The 15,234-nt window shown below is 42.4% G+C and overlaps 1 protein-coding gene across 2 annotated transcripts in view; it reads right to left on the reverse strand.

The window, feature by feature from the left end:
• UIMC1 (ubiquitin interaction motif containing 1) overlaps positions 1 to 15,234 on the reverse strand; it is a 175,207-nt gene that overhangs the window by 139,277 nt on the left and 20,696 nt on the right. The window lies entirely within an intron of this gene.

A 15,234-nucleotide genomic window follows, 5' to 3' on the forward strand; every position in this document is an offset into this window, starting at 1 on the left:
TCCTTCTTCTTTAATTTTTTTAAATAGTTTGAGGAGAACTGGTATTAGTTCTTCTTTGAATGTTTGGTAATATTCCCCCATGAAGCCTTCCAGGCCTGGGCTTTTGTTTGCTGGGAGAGTCTTGATTACATCTTCAATTTCTTTTGTTGTTATTGGTCTGTTCAAGTTTTCTATCTCTTCCCAGTTCAGTAGGGAGACTATCTGTTTCTAGAAATTTGTCCATTTCACTTAGATTGTCAAATTTGTTGCCATAAAATTGTTCATAATATTTGTTAACAATCCTTTGTATTTCTGTGGTGTCAGTTATTATTTCTCCTCTTTCATTTCTGATTTTATGTATTTGGGTTCTCTCTATTTCTTGGTGAGTCTAGCTAAGGGTCCATCAATCTTGTTTATCTTTTCAAAGAACCAGCTCCTTGTTTCATTGATCCTTTGAACTGTTTTCTTGGTCTCAATGTCATGTATTTCTGCTCTGATCTTTTTTTTTTTTTTATCCTCACCCGAGGACATTTTTCCATTTTTTGTTCAGGTAGAGTGGGAGGGAGAGAGAGGAACAGAGAGAGAGAGAGAGAGAGAAACATCGATGTGAAAGGAACACATCGAGTGGCTGCCACCCGCACAACCGACCAGGGCCGGGGACAAACTGCAACCGAGGTACGCGCCCTTAGCGGGAACCAAACCCAGGTCTCTCAGGACCGCAGGCCGACGCTCTAACCGCTGAGCCAAACCGGCCAGGGCTCTGCTCTGATCTTTACTATTTCCCCCCTTCTACTTGCTCTGAGGTTTTCTTTCTGTTTCCTTTCTAGTTCTTTAAGTTGTGAGATTAGATAGTCTATTAGAAATTTTTCTTGCTTCTTCAGGTAGGCCTGTAGTGCTATGAACTTCCCTCTCAGAACTGCTTTCGCTGCAACCCATAGATTTTGTGTTGTTGTGTGTTCATTTTCATTGGTTTCCAGGAAGTTGTTGGGTCACACTGGCCTCTCTGGTGCTTCAGCACCCTGCAGGTCCCGCGGGTAACTAGATTGTACAGTCCCTGCTGGGTTGCACAGGCCTCTCTGGTGCTTCAGGACCCCGCAGGACCCACGGGTACTGGATCACACAGTCTCTGCTGGGTCACACAGGCCTCTCTGGTGCCCCCGCACCCTGCAGGTCCCGTGGGCAGGCAGCTGGATTGCACCAGTCCCTCTAGGGCTCTGGCTCCCTGCTGCTCTTGTAGGCTACTGGGTCACAGAGTCCTCTCTGGTGCCCCCACACTCTGCAGGTCCCGCAGGCAGACGGCTGGATCACACCAGTCTTTCCAACTGCTTTTGTGGTCTGCTGAGTCGCAGAGGCCTCTGTGGAGCCACAGATCCCGCAGCTGGTAGCTGGGGAGTGCTGCTACCCCATGGGGCTCATCTCCTGCTCAGCTTTTGCTGTAGTTTTTGTCTTTTTTTTATCCTCACCCGAGGACACTTTTCAATATTTTGTTCAGACAGAGTGGGAGGGAAAGAGAAAGAGAGAAACATCGACATGAAAGAGACACATCGAGTGGTTGCCACCCGCACCAGGGCTGGGGACAAACCACAACTGAGGTAGGCGCCCTTACTGGGAACCGAACCCGGGTCTCTCTGGACTGCAGGCTGACACTCTAAACACTGAGCCAAACTGGCCCGGGCACTGCTGTAGTTTTTGGCAGTGGGTTTCAGCTGCTGGTCTGTGCTTCTATTGCCTCAGGATGGATGTCTGCTCCCTAGCCTCTGTTGCTGGGGATATATCTCGACTCTGATCAGGCTGCTACTATGGGGGATGGTGCTGGGCTCCCGGCTGTCCGCAGCTTCCGCAACTGGCACCTTGGGAGCTCCACTACTGTGCACTGGTCTATGTTGACACAGAGTATCCACCGGTCTGAAGGTGCCAGGTGTGCTGGTGGGCTCAGGTTGCTGGGCCCTAGCCGCTCCCACTGTCTCCTCCCAGGGAAGACCTGGCATCTTCCAAAATGGTGGGACGTCCTGCAGTGCAGGAAGAAGCACCCTGAAGGGCCGCTTACCGCAGTAGCCGCCTGCTCCCATCCACAGCACAGGAACCTTCTGCTCCACATCTCTGTACTGCTCGGGTTTGGTCGTCCACCTTCATGTCCACTCACACTCTCTCACTCACTAGCTCACTCTCTCACACACTCACCCTCCCTCCGGTCCTGCCTGCCACCATCTCCATGTGTGACTCCCCTGGTTATGTTAATTTGAACCTCTGGATTGCTTCTGAAAACAAAGGAGTTTAACTAGATTGTTGTAGTTCTAAACTCTTGGTTCTTGAGCTCCTTTAAAATACGGAACCGAACCTGGGACTCTCCAGTCCGCGGGTCGACACTCTAACCGCTGAGCCAAACCAACCAGGGCGCAAATTAATATTTAGTGACAAAAAGCAAATCAGTGGTTTCCAAGTTCCAGTAGTATAGGAAGTGAAAGACTTAAAAGAAACATGAGGAATCTTTAAGGATGATAGAAATGTACTGTATCATCATTTAGTAGCAGTTTCATGAGTGCATATAACTGGAAAAACTAATCAAACTATAGATTTCAAGTAGATGTAGTTTCTTATACATAAATTATTTGACAAAGTTTATTAGGAAAAAAAAACACACTGAGGTACCACTAACACATCCACTAGCATAGCTAAGACTGAAAATACTAAGTGCTAACAAGGACCCAGAGCAACTGGAACTCTGATACATTGCTGGTAGGAATACAAAATGGTACAATTACTCTGGAAAACAGTTTGGCAGTTTTGTAAAAAGTGAAACATTCACCTACTATATGACCTAGCCATTCCACTTCAGATATTTACCCAAGAGAAATAAAGAATAAATGTTCACAGCAGCCCTATTCATAATAGACAAAAATCAGAAATAATCCAAATACCCATCAAGAGAATAGCTAGCCCTGGCTAGTGTGGCTCACTTGGTTGGGCATCATCCCATGCACCAAAAGGTTGCTGTTTCAATACCTGGTAGGGGGTGTGCAGGAGGCAGCTGATCGATATACCACTCTCACATCAATCTTTCTCTTTCTCTCTCACTCTCTCCTTTCCTTTCTCTCTAAAAATCAATTTAAAAAATACGTTTAAAAGGGTAATAAACAAATTATAGTCTATACAATGGAAAACTACTCAACAAAAAACCTACATAAAACATATGCTGAGTCAAAACAGAAGACACAAAAGAGTACTTACTATACAATTCTATTTATATGAAATACTAGAGAAGATTAATCAATAGTGAAAAATAAACAGACCAGTATTTGCCAGCAGCCAGAATCAGCGAGGAACAAAAATGACTGGGAAAGGGCACTGAGCACCTTTTGGGATCATGGAAGTGTTCTATATCCTTTTTTTTTTTTTTTTTTTTTCCTTTTATTGATTTGAGAGAGAGAGAAAGATAGAAACATCAATGAGAGAGAGCATCAACTGGCCACCTCCTGCATGCCTCCACTGGGGATTGGGCCCACAACGTGGGCATGTGTCCTGACCAATAATCGAACCAGCGACCACTTGGTGCATGGGTCAATGCTAAAACACTGAATCACACCAGCCAGACGAAGTGTTCTATATCTTGATTGTGGCGGTAGTTACACAGGCATAACACCTTGACTAAAATTCAACAAAACTTCTGATTACTGTTATGGCAAAATAAGGAGGTTAATAAATCTTTTCTCAAAAGGAAACTATAAAAGCCTGTACATAGTGAGACATTCTCTGCAAAACCCTAGACTCTAAGATGAACTCTCAATTCCAAAGCTTCAGAACCCAGTGCAAGCATTTCTAAAGGGAAATCCCCAGGAAGAGGACCTCCAGGACTACCAGTAGCACCCTTCATAAGGAAGAATTTCAGGCTCTGCTCGACATGCTGTAAAGACGAACAGGGCCTCAGCTTTAGGAGGAAGAAAGCATCATTCTCCCCACCCCGATTAAGGACTCTTTGCTTGGGATGAAGATCCAGAGTAACAGAAAGAAAAGAGGATCTGGGAACACTCATCAGGTTCTACAGCAGACGAAAGCAAGAAGCAGTAGCCATCATTTGGAATCCCAAAAGGAGTGTTACTTCTCTGTCCTGTGAGCGGGTCTTTATTACCTCAAAGATTGTTGCCAATCTCCACAGGGCCTCAAAAAATATCTCACTGCATACTGTGTGTTTTGTTAAATTTATACCTAAGTATTTTCTCTTTTAAGTAATTTTTAAAAATCAAAGATCTAAATAAGACACACCATGCTCATGGGTTAGAAGACTGAACACAAAGGAATAAAGTGAGAGGAATTACTCTACTCAATATTAAGGCTTACTATATAGCTTCAGTAATCAAGATAGTGTAGTACTGGCAGAGGAATAGACAAAAAGATCAATGGAGCAGAATAAAGAGCTCACAAATAGACCAACACAAATATGCTCAAATTCATTTCTGAAAAAACTTCAAATGTAGTTCGTCCGAAGGTTGTGAGTTATTGTTAAGCTGAAAAAACTTCAAACCCAATTCTGTGGCGGAAGCCTTTTCAAAAATAGTATTAGAGCAAGTCGACATCCACAGGCAAAAAAATAATGAACCTTGACCTAAACTTTACACTTTATATAAAATTAATTCAAAATAAATCATATTAGGACTACAATGAGATAATACTACATACTTATAGAATGGGTAAAATTTAAAACAGTCACACCACCAAATGCTGGCAAATATACAATGAAACTGGGTCACTCATACAATGCTGGTGGGAATGTAGAATGGTACAACCACTCTGAAAACAGTTGTTGCAGTTTCTTTTAAAACTGAACATGCAACTACCATATAATCCAATAACTGCACTCTTAGGCATTTATCCCAAAGAAATAAAAATTATGTTCACACAAAATCTGTACACAAATGTTCACAGCAACTTTATTTGTAACAGCCAAAATCAGAAATCAGTTCAATGTCCTTCAACAGGTGAACGGCTGAACAAGCTGTGGTACATATATACAGCGGAACATTCTTAGCAATAAAAAGGAATGAACACCCACAAGCAAAACCTCGATATAACAGACTAATTCAGGGGAAGGAGTGTCAGTTAAAGTTAAAAGTCCATTATATAATAAAGTAGGTTTTCTGAATGTGTATATTTAAAAATTTACAAATTAGTTAACCTTTTTTACTAATGTAGACAAGTTTATGTAATTAAAATTAAGTATGTATGACCCTAGCTGGTTTGGCTCAGCAGTCAGAGCTACAGCCCGAGGATAAGAGGGTTGCAGGTCAATTCCCGGTCAAGGACACATACCTGGGTTTCAGGTTTGATCCCCAGCCCTGGTCAGGTCAAGCAGGAGGCAACCAATCTAATGTCTCTCTCCCTCCCTCCTGAACTCCCTTCCATTCTATCTAAAAATCAATGAAAAAGTATCCTCAGGTGAAAATTAACAACAACAAAAATGTTTTAATTATGTATGAAAAGTTTAATTTCACAGAAAAGTTATCTATATATACTACTATAATTTTAAATTTATACTGAATAGATCTAGTAAATGCAAGCATTCACCAGTCACTGCAAGTATGCAACTGCACAGGGCTGGGGTGTGGCTTAGCACACATTGAAACATCAGTGGACATGCATTAAAACTTCTACAGAAAGTCACACCACATGCACACAATGCAGTGTGATCACATGCTAATAATTTGCAGAAAATTGTTTACAAGCGGTGACTCTTGGATTTAAATACGGAGACTATTTTTTTTTCTTTATCGAATTGAGAAAGAAAAGAAGGGAGAGGGAGAGAGAGATATAAACATTGATGAGAGAGAGTATGGAATGGCTGGCCACCTCCTGCATGCCTCCCACTTGGGATTTGGCCCACAACCTGGGCATGTGCCCTGACCAGAAACTGAACAGGTGACCTCTTGGTGTATGGGTCGATGCTTAACCACTCAACCACATGGCTGGGCTAAAGACTGTATTTTTATGAATATATATGTTTTTAATTGATTTTAGAGAGAGAGGAGGGAAGAAGGACAGAGAGAAACATTGACTGGCTGCCTCCTGCACGGCCCCAACTAGGGATCTAACCCACAAGCTAGGCATATGGCAAGACTGGAAATCAAACTGGTAACCTCTCAGGATGACACTCAACCACCTGAGCCACACCAATGGGGGCTGTAAATATATAATATTTATTCATGTGGCCTATTCACTAAAATTTGTTAAAAATAACAATGAATTGCTCAGTGTGCCTGAGCATTGTCCCATGGACTGAGAGGTCCTGATTTGATTCACAGTAGGGGAATATGCCCAGGTTGCAGGCAGGATTCCCAGTAGGGGGCGTGCAGAATTCAGCCCATTGATGTTTCTCTCTCACATCAATGTTTCTATCTATCCCTCCCTTCCTCTCTCTCTTAAATAAATAAATAAATGCACACACAAAAAAGAAACGTCCAGTCAAGATGGCAGTGTAGGTACTGCTCTCCTCCCACAACCACATCAAAATTACAACTAGCCCAGGGGAAGTGCCTCACTGGTTGAGCACTGACCCATGAACCAAGAGATCGCCAGTTCGATTCCCAGTCAGGGCATGTCCAGGTTATGGGCCCAATCTCCAGTGGGAGGAATGCAGGAGGCAGCTAGTCAATGTTCTCTCTCACTGATGTTTCTCTCTACCCCTCTCCGTTCCTCTCTCTCTCTAAAATCAATAAAGAAAAGATATTACAACTAAACTACAGAACAAAACAACCTGAAATCGAGCTGAATGGAAGTCCTACAACTATGAAATTAAACAAGCCACATGGAGACTAGTAGGAGGGGCAGAGATGCAGACGGGCTGGTCCCACACTCATGTGTGGCAAATAAAACCAGGAGGGTTACCTCAACTGGGAAAGTCCTCCTGAGGAGCAAGAAGTCCCAATCCGACATCAGGCATCCCAGCTCAGGGTTCCAGTACCAGGAAGAGAAATCCCCATAACTTCAATTCAACAGGAATTGAGGATATGGGAGGCTGAGGCTGCTGGAGTCACAGGCAGTTCCTCTTAAAGGACCTGCGCCCAGACTTACTCGACCCACTCCTACAAGACTCCAGTGTAGGGGAGGCAGCTTGAAAGGCACCAGAGACATACAGGGGAAAACTGAGTTGTTTGGCATTGGGGCGAGAGTTGGAACGGCAGCTTTCTCTGGGACAGACTTGCTGGTGAAAGGCAGCTTTCTCTGGGACAGACCACTGTTCCTTTGGTAAGCCCTTCCCCCATAGGGCAGTCAGATGTGCGCCATATGAGACTCCAGCAAACTAGCTCACAGTTAACCCCATTCTGGTGATTCTGGGAGGCCCTGCCCCACCCAACTTTCAGGCCACCCAAGCTGTTTCCACAGGACTGGCCTATGTTGGCTCTTGCTTCAGATTTTCCTTAAAATTTGATGAAACAACGCGCTCCTGACCTCAGGGAGCCCCATACTGCTAGCTAACTGGCCCTAGGCCTGGCACTAGAAGCAACCAGCCTTGGTTCACAGCTTGGCTTTGCCTGGGCACTTCCAAGATCAGCACATGAAGCAGCCATCTGTAGGTTGCTGGTCTCAGGTAGAACACAGGCAGAAGGTGAACTTGCCCCAGAGTGAGCACACCCAGTGCACAGCTTCAGACCAAATCAAAGCACCACCACCCAACCACCTCCACAAGCAACATACTCAAAGAATGGGTACAGTGGGTACCAGAGCCCTGCTGAAGTAAGTGTTGCTCTGTGTTGTGGGCCCTGCACAGCTGATCCTTCAATCAGAGGTGAGTGTTCAGTACATAGCCCATCCTTGCAGCTGATCAGCCTGAGTAAATCCCTCCATTGATGTGCCAATAACAATCAAGACTCAATTGCAACAGAAGACTGGACAGTCCACACAAGGGGTGCACCTTGAAGGCCCAGCTGGGGAGTCCAGGAAGGCTGTGCCACTGGATCCGACTGGACACCTACTACAGTAGACCACCATAGGAAGCCTAGGAGACATAGCAACTATACCTAATACAAAGAAATAAACACAGGGAGAAAACCAAAATGAGGAGACAAACAAACATGTCCAAAATGAAAGAACAGCACAGAACTCTAGGAAAAGAACTAAACGAAAAAGAGATAAGCAATCTAACAGATAGAGATTTCAAAAGGTTATAAGGATGCTCAATAAACTTAGTAAAAATGTCAAGGAACTTAGTGAGAATCTCAAAAGCATAAAAAGGGATCAGTCAGGCCCTGGCCGGTTTGGCTCAGCGGTGAGAGCGTCGGCCTGCGGTCCGGAGAGACCCGGGTTCGGTTCCCGCTAAGGGCATGTACTTCAGTTGCAGTTTGTCCCCGGCCCTGGTTGGTCGTGCGGGTGGCAGCCACTCGATGTGTCCCTTCATGTCGATGTTTCTCTCTCTCTCTCCCTTCCTCTCTCTCCCTCCCTCTCTATCTGTACAAAAAATGGAAAAATATCCTCGGGTGAGGATAAAAAAAAAAAAAGGATCAGTCAGAAATAAAGGATGCACTAACTGAAATAAAAAATAATTTATAGGGAATCAGTAGAGTAGGTGAAGCTAAGAAGCAAATAATCGATTTGGAATATAAGGAACAAAAAAACACCAAATCAGAAAAAATACAAAAAAATTAGAAATAGTGTAAGGAGCCTCTGAGACAACGAAAAGCGTGCCAACATTCGCATCATGGGGGTGCCAGAAGGAGAAGAGAGAGCGAGCAAAAAATTGAAAAACTATTTGAAAACAATAAAGACAGAAAAATTCCCTAAATTGTGAAGGAAACAGACATACAAGTCCAGGAAGCACAGACAGTCTCAAACGAGATGAACCTGAAGAGGTCCACACCAAGACACATCATCATCAAAATGCAAAAGGTTCAAGACAAAGAGAGACTCTGAAAAGCAGCAAGAGAAAAGCAGTTAGTTACCTACAAGGGAGTTCCCATAAGACTGTCAGCTGATTTCTCAAAAGAAACTTTGCAGGCCAGAAGGGAGTAGCAAGAGATATTCAAAGTGATGAAAAGCAATGACCTACAAGGTTACTCTATCCTACAAACCTATCATTTAGAATTGATGGATATATCAAGAGTTTCCCAGATTACGAAAAGCTAAAGGAGGATATTCCAAAATGGCGGCGGAGTGAATGGAAGCTACACAGACTGTCTCCCAGGAACAAACTGGAATTACAACTAAAACACAGACAAATCGACGGGAAGAAGCAACAGAGAGCAGCTTGCAAGAATCATATAACCAGGGACACTGACTTGATCCTGGTAAGATTGTGGAGGCGCGAGAGGGAGCTGGGAGAAAACAGACAGCAGTGGCCTTAGCTGTGAGCAGCGCCCTCAGGTTAAATGTCCAAACGGCTCTACAGCACAGATCAGGGACAGACACTAAAACAGCCACAGCCACTTACCTGAGGCTCCAGCAGAGGAAGGGCAGACTGGACTGGAACTGTGTCGGGACACTCGGGATTTGGAGGGGGCTCAGAGCTTTTGCTGAGTTGCAGCCATGCAGGACGGTGGCCATCTTGCTCCTTCCCAGGGCTCAGGACAGAGGTGGCAACCCCTCTTCTCTGAGATTCAACCCCACCCAGGTGGGCCATTGAAATGCAAATTGAGGCTTACTAACAACAAGCATTCGCCCCACCCTTGGGAAATCCCCTTACGCTGAGCACCTGAGGGAGTTTTTCATTCAACTGACAACCCAAAACTCTTCAAGTAACCTCGACTGATAACCTCCAGACAAAAAGCTAGAGGATAACTGTACCATTCCCGGGCTAGCAACTCTAACCAGGAAACTAAGACTTGACAGTGGTGTTTAACGTGGGTCCTCCCTCGCTCATCCAAACCAAGAAGAAGGAGCCACAAAAGGCAGAACACCAACACCCACAGGGAAAATCTGGCAGGCTCCAAAGCCTACTGTGATAGCCAAAATGGTGAAACAGAAATAAAAGCCAAATGAAAGAACAAGAGAACTCTACCAAAGATGAGATAAATGTGGAGCAGTTAGGCAAGTTAACAGAGCTAGAATTCAGAACCATGATCTTGAGGAAGCTCATCAGCATGAGTAAGGACATAGAGATGTTGAAAATCAATGAATTGGACATTAAAAACCACCAAGAAGAAATCAAGAATGACATATCAGAAATAAAGAACACATTGGAAGGTCTAAAGAGCAGAGTAGAGGAAGCTGAGGACCGGATCAGTGAATTAGAATACAGGGTAGAAAAAAAATCAACCAATCAGAAAAACAAAAGGAAAAAACTATTAAAAAACAGGAAGACGGCTTAAGAGAACTGTGGGACAACTGGAAACGTAATAATATTCACATCATAGGAGTCCGCAAAGTAGAAGAAAATGGGCAAGGGTGAGAGAATATATTTGAAGAAATATAGTCAGAGAAAACTTCCCTAATTTGGTGAAGGAAGAAGGCATTCAAGTTCAAGAAGCACAAAGAGGCCCAAGTAAGAAGAACCCAAACAGGCCCACACCAAGACACATAGTAATTAAAATGCCAAAAATTAAAGACAAAGAGAGAATCCTAAAAGCAGCAAGAGATAAGCAACAGGTTATCTACAAAGGAACCCTCATAAGGCTATCAAGCTGACTTCTCAAAAGAAAACACTACAGGACAGAAGGGAATGGCATGAAGTAATCAAGGTCATGAAAAACAAATATCTGAATCCAAGACAACTCTACCCAGCAAGGCTGTAATTCAAAATAGAAGGTCAAATAAAGAGTTTCCCAGACAAAAAAAGGCTGAGGGAATACACTAGCACCAAACAAGCACTGCAAGAAATGTTAAAAGGACTGCTGTAATTAGTAGAAGAAATAGGAAGAAAAGTAGAACCACACTAAACAAAAATGGCAATAAATAAGTACATATCAATAATCATCTTAAATGTAAATGGATTGAATGCTCCAATAAAAGATACAGAGTAGCTGATTGGATAAGAAAGCATGACTCATCTATATGTTGTTTACAAGAGACTCACCTCACAACAAAAGACTCATAGGTTGAAGGTGAAGAAATGGAAAAAAATCTTCCAAGCAAATGAAAAGAAAAAAAAGAGCTGCAGTAGCAATACTCATACCTGATAAAATACATTTCAAACTGAAGGCCATACCTAGAGACAAAGACGGCCACTACATAATATTGAAAGGATCTATCCAACAGGAAGATATAACCTTGATAAACATATATTCACCCAATATAGGAGCACCAAAATATATTAAAAATCTTCTGGAGGACTTCAAAGGAGAAATCGACAGCAATACAATCAAAGCAGGGGACTTCAACACCCTGCTGACACCATGGATAGATCCTCTAGACAAAAAATTAGCAAGGAAACAAAGACTCTAAATGAAGCACTAGACCAAATAAATTTAATAGATATCTACAGAGAATTCCACCCCCAAACTACAGAATTCACATTCTTCTCAAATGCACATGGGACATTCTCAAAGACAGACCACATGATAGGACACAAACTAAATCTCTACAAGTTCAGGAAGATTGAAATCTTATCAAGTATCTTCTCAGATCACAATGGCATGAAACTAGAAATCAATTGCAACAAGAACATGCACAGACATTTCAACACATGGAGGCTTAATAGCATGGTGTTGTTGTGTGTTCATTTTCATTGGTTTCCGGGAAGTTTTTAATTTCTTCCTTGATCTCCATGGTAACCCATTCATTGTTTAATACCATGCTATTAAGCCTCCATGTGTTGAAGAATGGGTTACCATGGAGATCAAGGAAGAAATTAAAAACTTCCCGGAAACCAATGAAAATGAACACACAACAACACAAAATCTATGGGATGCAGCAAAAGCAGTTCTGAGGGAAGTTCATAGCACTACAGGCCTACCTCAAGAAACAAAAAAATTTCTAATTGACTGTCTAACCTCACAACCTAAAGAATTAGAAAGGAGACAAAAAAAACAGAGCAAGTAGAAGAAAGGAAATAGTAAAGATCAAAGCAGAAATAAATGACATAGAGACCAAAAAAACAATTCAAAGGATCAATGAAACAAAGAGCAGGTTTTTCAAAAAGATTAACAAGCCCTGGCCGGTTTGGTTCAGCGGTTAGAGCGTCGGCCTGCGGTCCTGAGAGACCCGGGTTCGGTTCCCGCTAAGGGCATGTACCTCGGTTGCAGTTTGTCCCCGGCCCTGGTCGGTTGTGCGGGTGGCAGCCACTCGATGTGTTCCTTTCACGTCGATGTTTCTCTCTCTCTCTCTGTTCCTCTCTCTCCCTCCCACTCTACCTGAACAAAAAATATCCTCGGGTGAGGATAAAAAAGATTAACAAGATTGATGGACGCTTAGCTGGACTCACCAAGAAACAAAGAGAGAGAATCCAAATACACAAAATCAGAAATGAAAGAGGAGAAGTAACAACTGACACCACAGAAATACAAAAGATCGTTAACAGCCACTATGAACAATTATGTGGCAACAAATTCAACAATCTAAGCAAAATGGACAAAGTTCTAGAAACAGAGTCTCCCAAAACTGAACTGGGAAGAGACAGAAAACATGAACAGACCAGTAACAACTAAGGAAATCGAAGAGGTAATCAAGACTCTCCAAGCAAACAAAAGCCCAGGCCTGGATGGTTTCACAGGGTAGTTTTACGGAACATTTCAAAGAAGAACTAACACCTCAAACTATTCTCCTCAAACTATTTCAAAAAAATTCAAGAAGAGCCCTGGCTGGTTTGGCTCAGCGGTTAGAGCGTCGGCCTGCGGTCCTGAGAGATTCGGGTTCGGTTCCCGCTAGGGGCGCGTGCCTCGGTTGCAATTTGTCCCCAGCCCTGGTCGGTTGTGCGGGTGGCAACCACTCAATGTGTCCCTTCACATCGATGTTTCTCTCTCTCTGTTCCTCTCTCTCTCTCCCACTCTACCTGAACAAAAAATGGAAAAATGTCCTCGGGTGAGGATAAAAAAAAAAAAAAAAAAAAATTCAAGAAGAAAGAAGACTTCCAAACTCGTTTTATAAGGCCAGCATAATTCTAATTCCAAAACCAGAAAAAGACATTACAAAGAAAGAAAATTGCTGGCCAACATCCCTGATAAACATAGATGCAAAATCCTGAACAAAATACTAGCAAATCAAATCCAGCAATACATCAAAAAAATTATTCACCATGACCAAGTGGGATTCATCCCAGGGATATAAGGCTGGTACAATATTCGCAAATCAATAAATGTGATACATCACATAAACAAAATGAAGAATAAAAACCACATGATCATATCAATAGATGCTGAAAAAGCCTTCGACAAAATCCAGCATCCATTTCTGATAAAAACGCTCAGCAATGTGGGAATAGAGGGATCATATCTCAACATAATAAGGCCATATATGAAAGACCTACAGCCAACATCATACTCAATGGGCAAAAACTAAAAGCATTTCCCTTAAGAACAGGAACAAGACAGGGATGCCCACTTTTGCAATTCCTATTTAACATAGCACTGGAAGTCTTAGCCACAGCAATTACCATGAAGAAAAAATAAAAGGGATCCAAATTGGAAAGGAGGAAGTGAAACTGTCATTGTTTGCAGATGACATGATATTATACATAGAAAACCCTAAAGACTCCATCAGAAATCTACTAGACTTAATAAATGAATTTGGCAAAGTAGCAGGACACAAAATTAACGTCAAGAAATCAACAGCAGCCCTGGCCAGTTTGGCTCGGCGGTTAGAGCGTCGGCCTGCGGTCTGGAGAGACCCGGGTTCAGTTCCCGCTAAGGGCACGTACCTCGGTTGCAGTTTGTCCCCGGCCCTGGTTGGTCGTGAGGGTGGCAGCCACTTGATGTGTCCCTTCACGTCGATATTTCTCACTCTCTCTCCCTTCCTCTCTCTCCCTCCCATTCTATCTGTACAAAAAATGGAAAAATATCCTCGGGTGAGGATAAAAAAAAAAAGAAAGAAAAGAAATCGACAGCATTCTTATACACCAATGATGAACTCACAGAAAGAGAAACTGAAAAAACAATCCCATTTACCATCGTGGCAAAAAAAAAAAAAAAAAGATATCTAGAAAGAAACTTGACCGAAGAAGTAAAGAACCTATTTGCAGAAAACTACAGGACATTGAAAAAAGAAATAGAGGAAGATATAAAAAAGTGGAAGCCCATATCTTGTTCATGGATTGGAAGAATTAACATCATTAAAATGTCCATATTACCCAAAGCAATCTATAGATTCAATGCAATCCCCATCAAACTACCAACGATGTATTTCACAGAACTAGAACAAATACTTTAAAAGTTCATATGGAACAAAAAAGACCCTGAATAGCCACAGCTATCTTGAAAAAGAAGGACAAAGTAGGTGGGATCACAATACCAGATATCAGATTATACTACAAAGCCACTGTAATCAAAACAGCCTGGTACTGGCACAAGAACAGGCATATAGATCAGTGGAACAGAACAGAGAACCCAGAAATGGACCCAAGGCAATATGCTTAATTAATATTTGACACAAGGTGCAAGAGCATACAGTGGAGTAAAGACAGCTGCTTTAATAAATGATGTTGGGAAAATTGGACAGCTACATGCAAAAAAAATGAAACTAGACCATCAACTTACACCATATACAAAAATAAACTCAAAATGGATAAAAGACTTAAATGTGACCCGTAAATCCATAAAAATTCTGGAAGAAAATGTAGGCAACAAAATATCGGACATCATGCAGAACAGAATTTTTACCAATATTATCGCCTAGGGTTAAAGAAACAAAGGAAAAAATTAATAAACGAGACTAGACCAAACTAAAAAGCTTCTGCACAACAACCATCAAAATGGAAATGCAACCCACTGTATGGGAGAACATCAGTGCCAATGATACATCAGATAAGGGGTTATTTTCCAAAATATATACAGTACTCATACAACTCAACAAAAGGAAGATAAGGAACCCAATTAAAAAATGGGCAGAGGAGCTGAATGGACACCTCTCCAAACAGGACATACAAATGGCCAAGAGACATATGAAGAAATGCTCAACATCACTAATCATCAGAGAGATGCAAATTAAAACTACAGTGAGGTATCACCTCACACCTGTCAGAATGGCCACCATCAACAAATCATCAAACAACAAGTGTTGGCGAGGGTGTGGAGAAAAGGGGACTCTAGTGCAATGCTTGTGGGAATGCAGACTGGTGCAGCCACTGTGGAAAACAATATGGTGGCACCTCAAAAATGTAAAAATTGAACTTCCATTTGACCC

Source organism: Molossus molossus, unplaced genomic scaffold (assembly GCF_014108415.1).
Source record: "Molossus molossus isolate mMolMol1 unplaced genomic scaffold, mMolMol1.p scaffold_m16_p_4, whole genome shotgun sequence".
Taxonomy (NCBI): domain Eukaryota; kingdom Metazoa; phylum Chordata; class Mammalia; order Chiroptera; family Molossidae; genus Molossus; species Molossus molossus.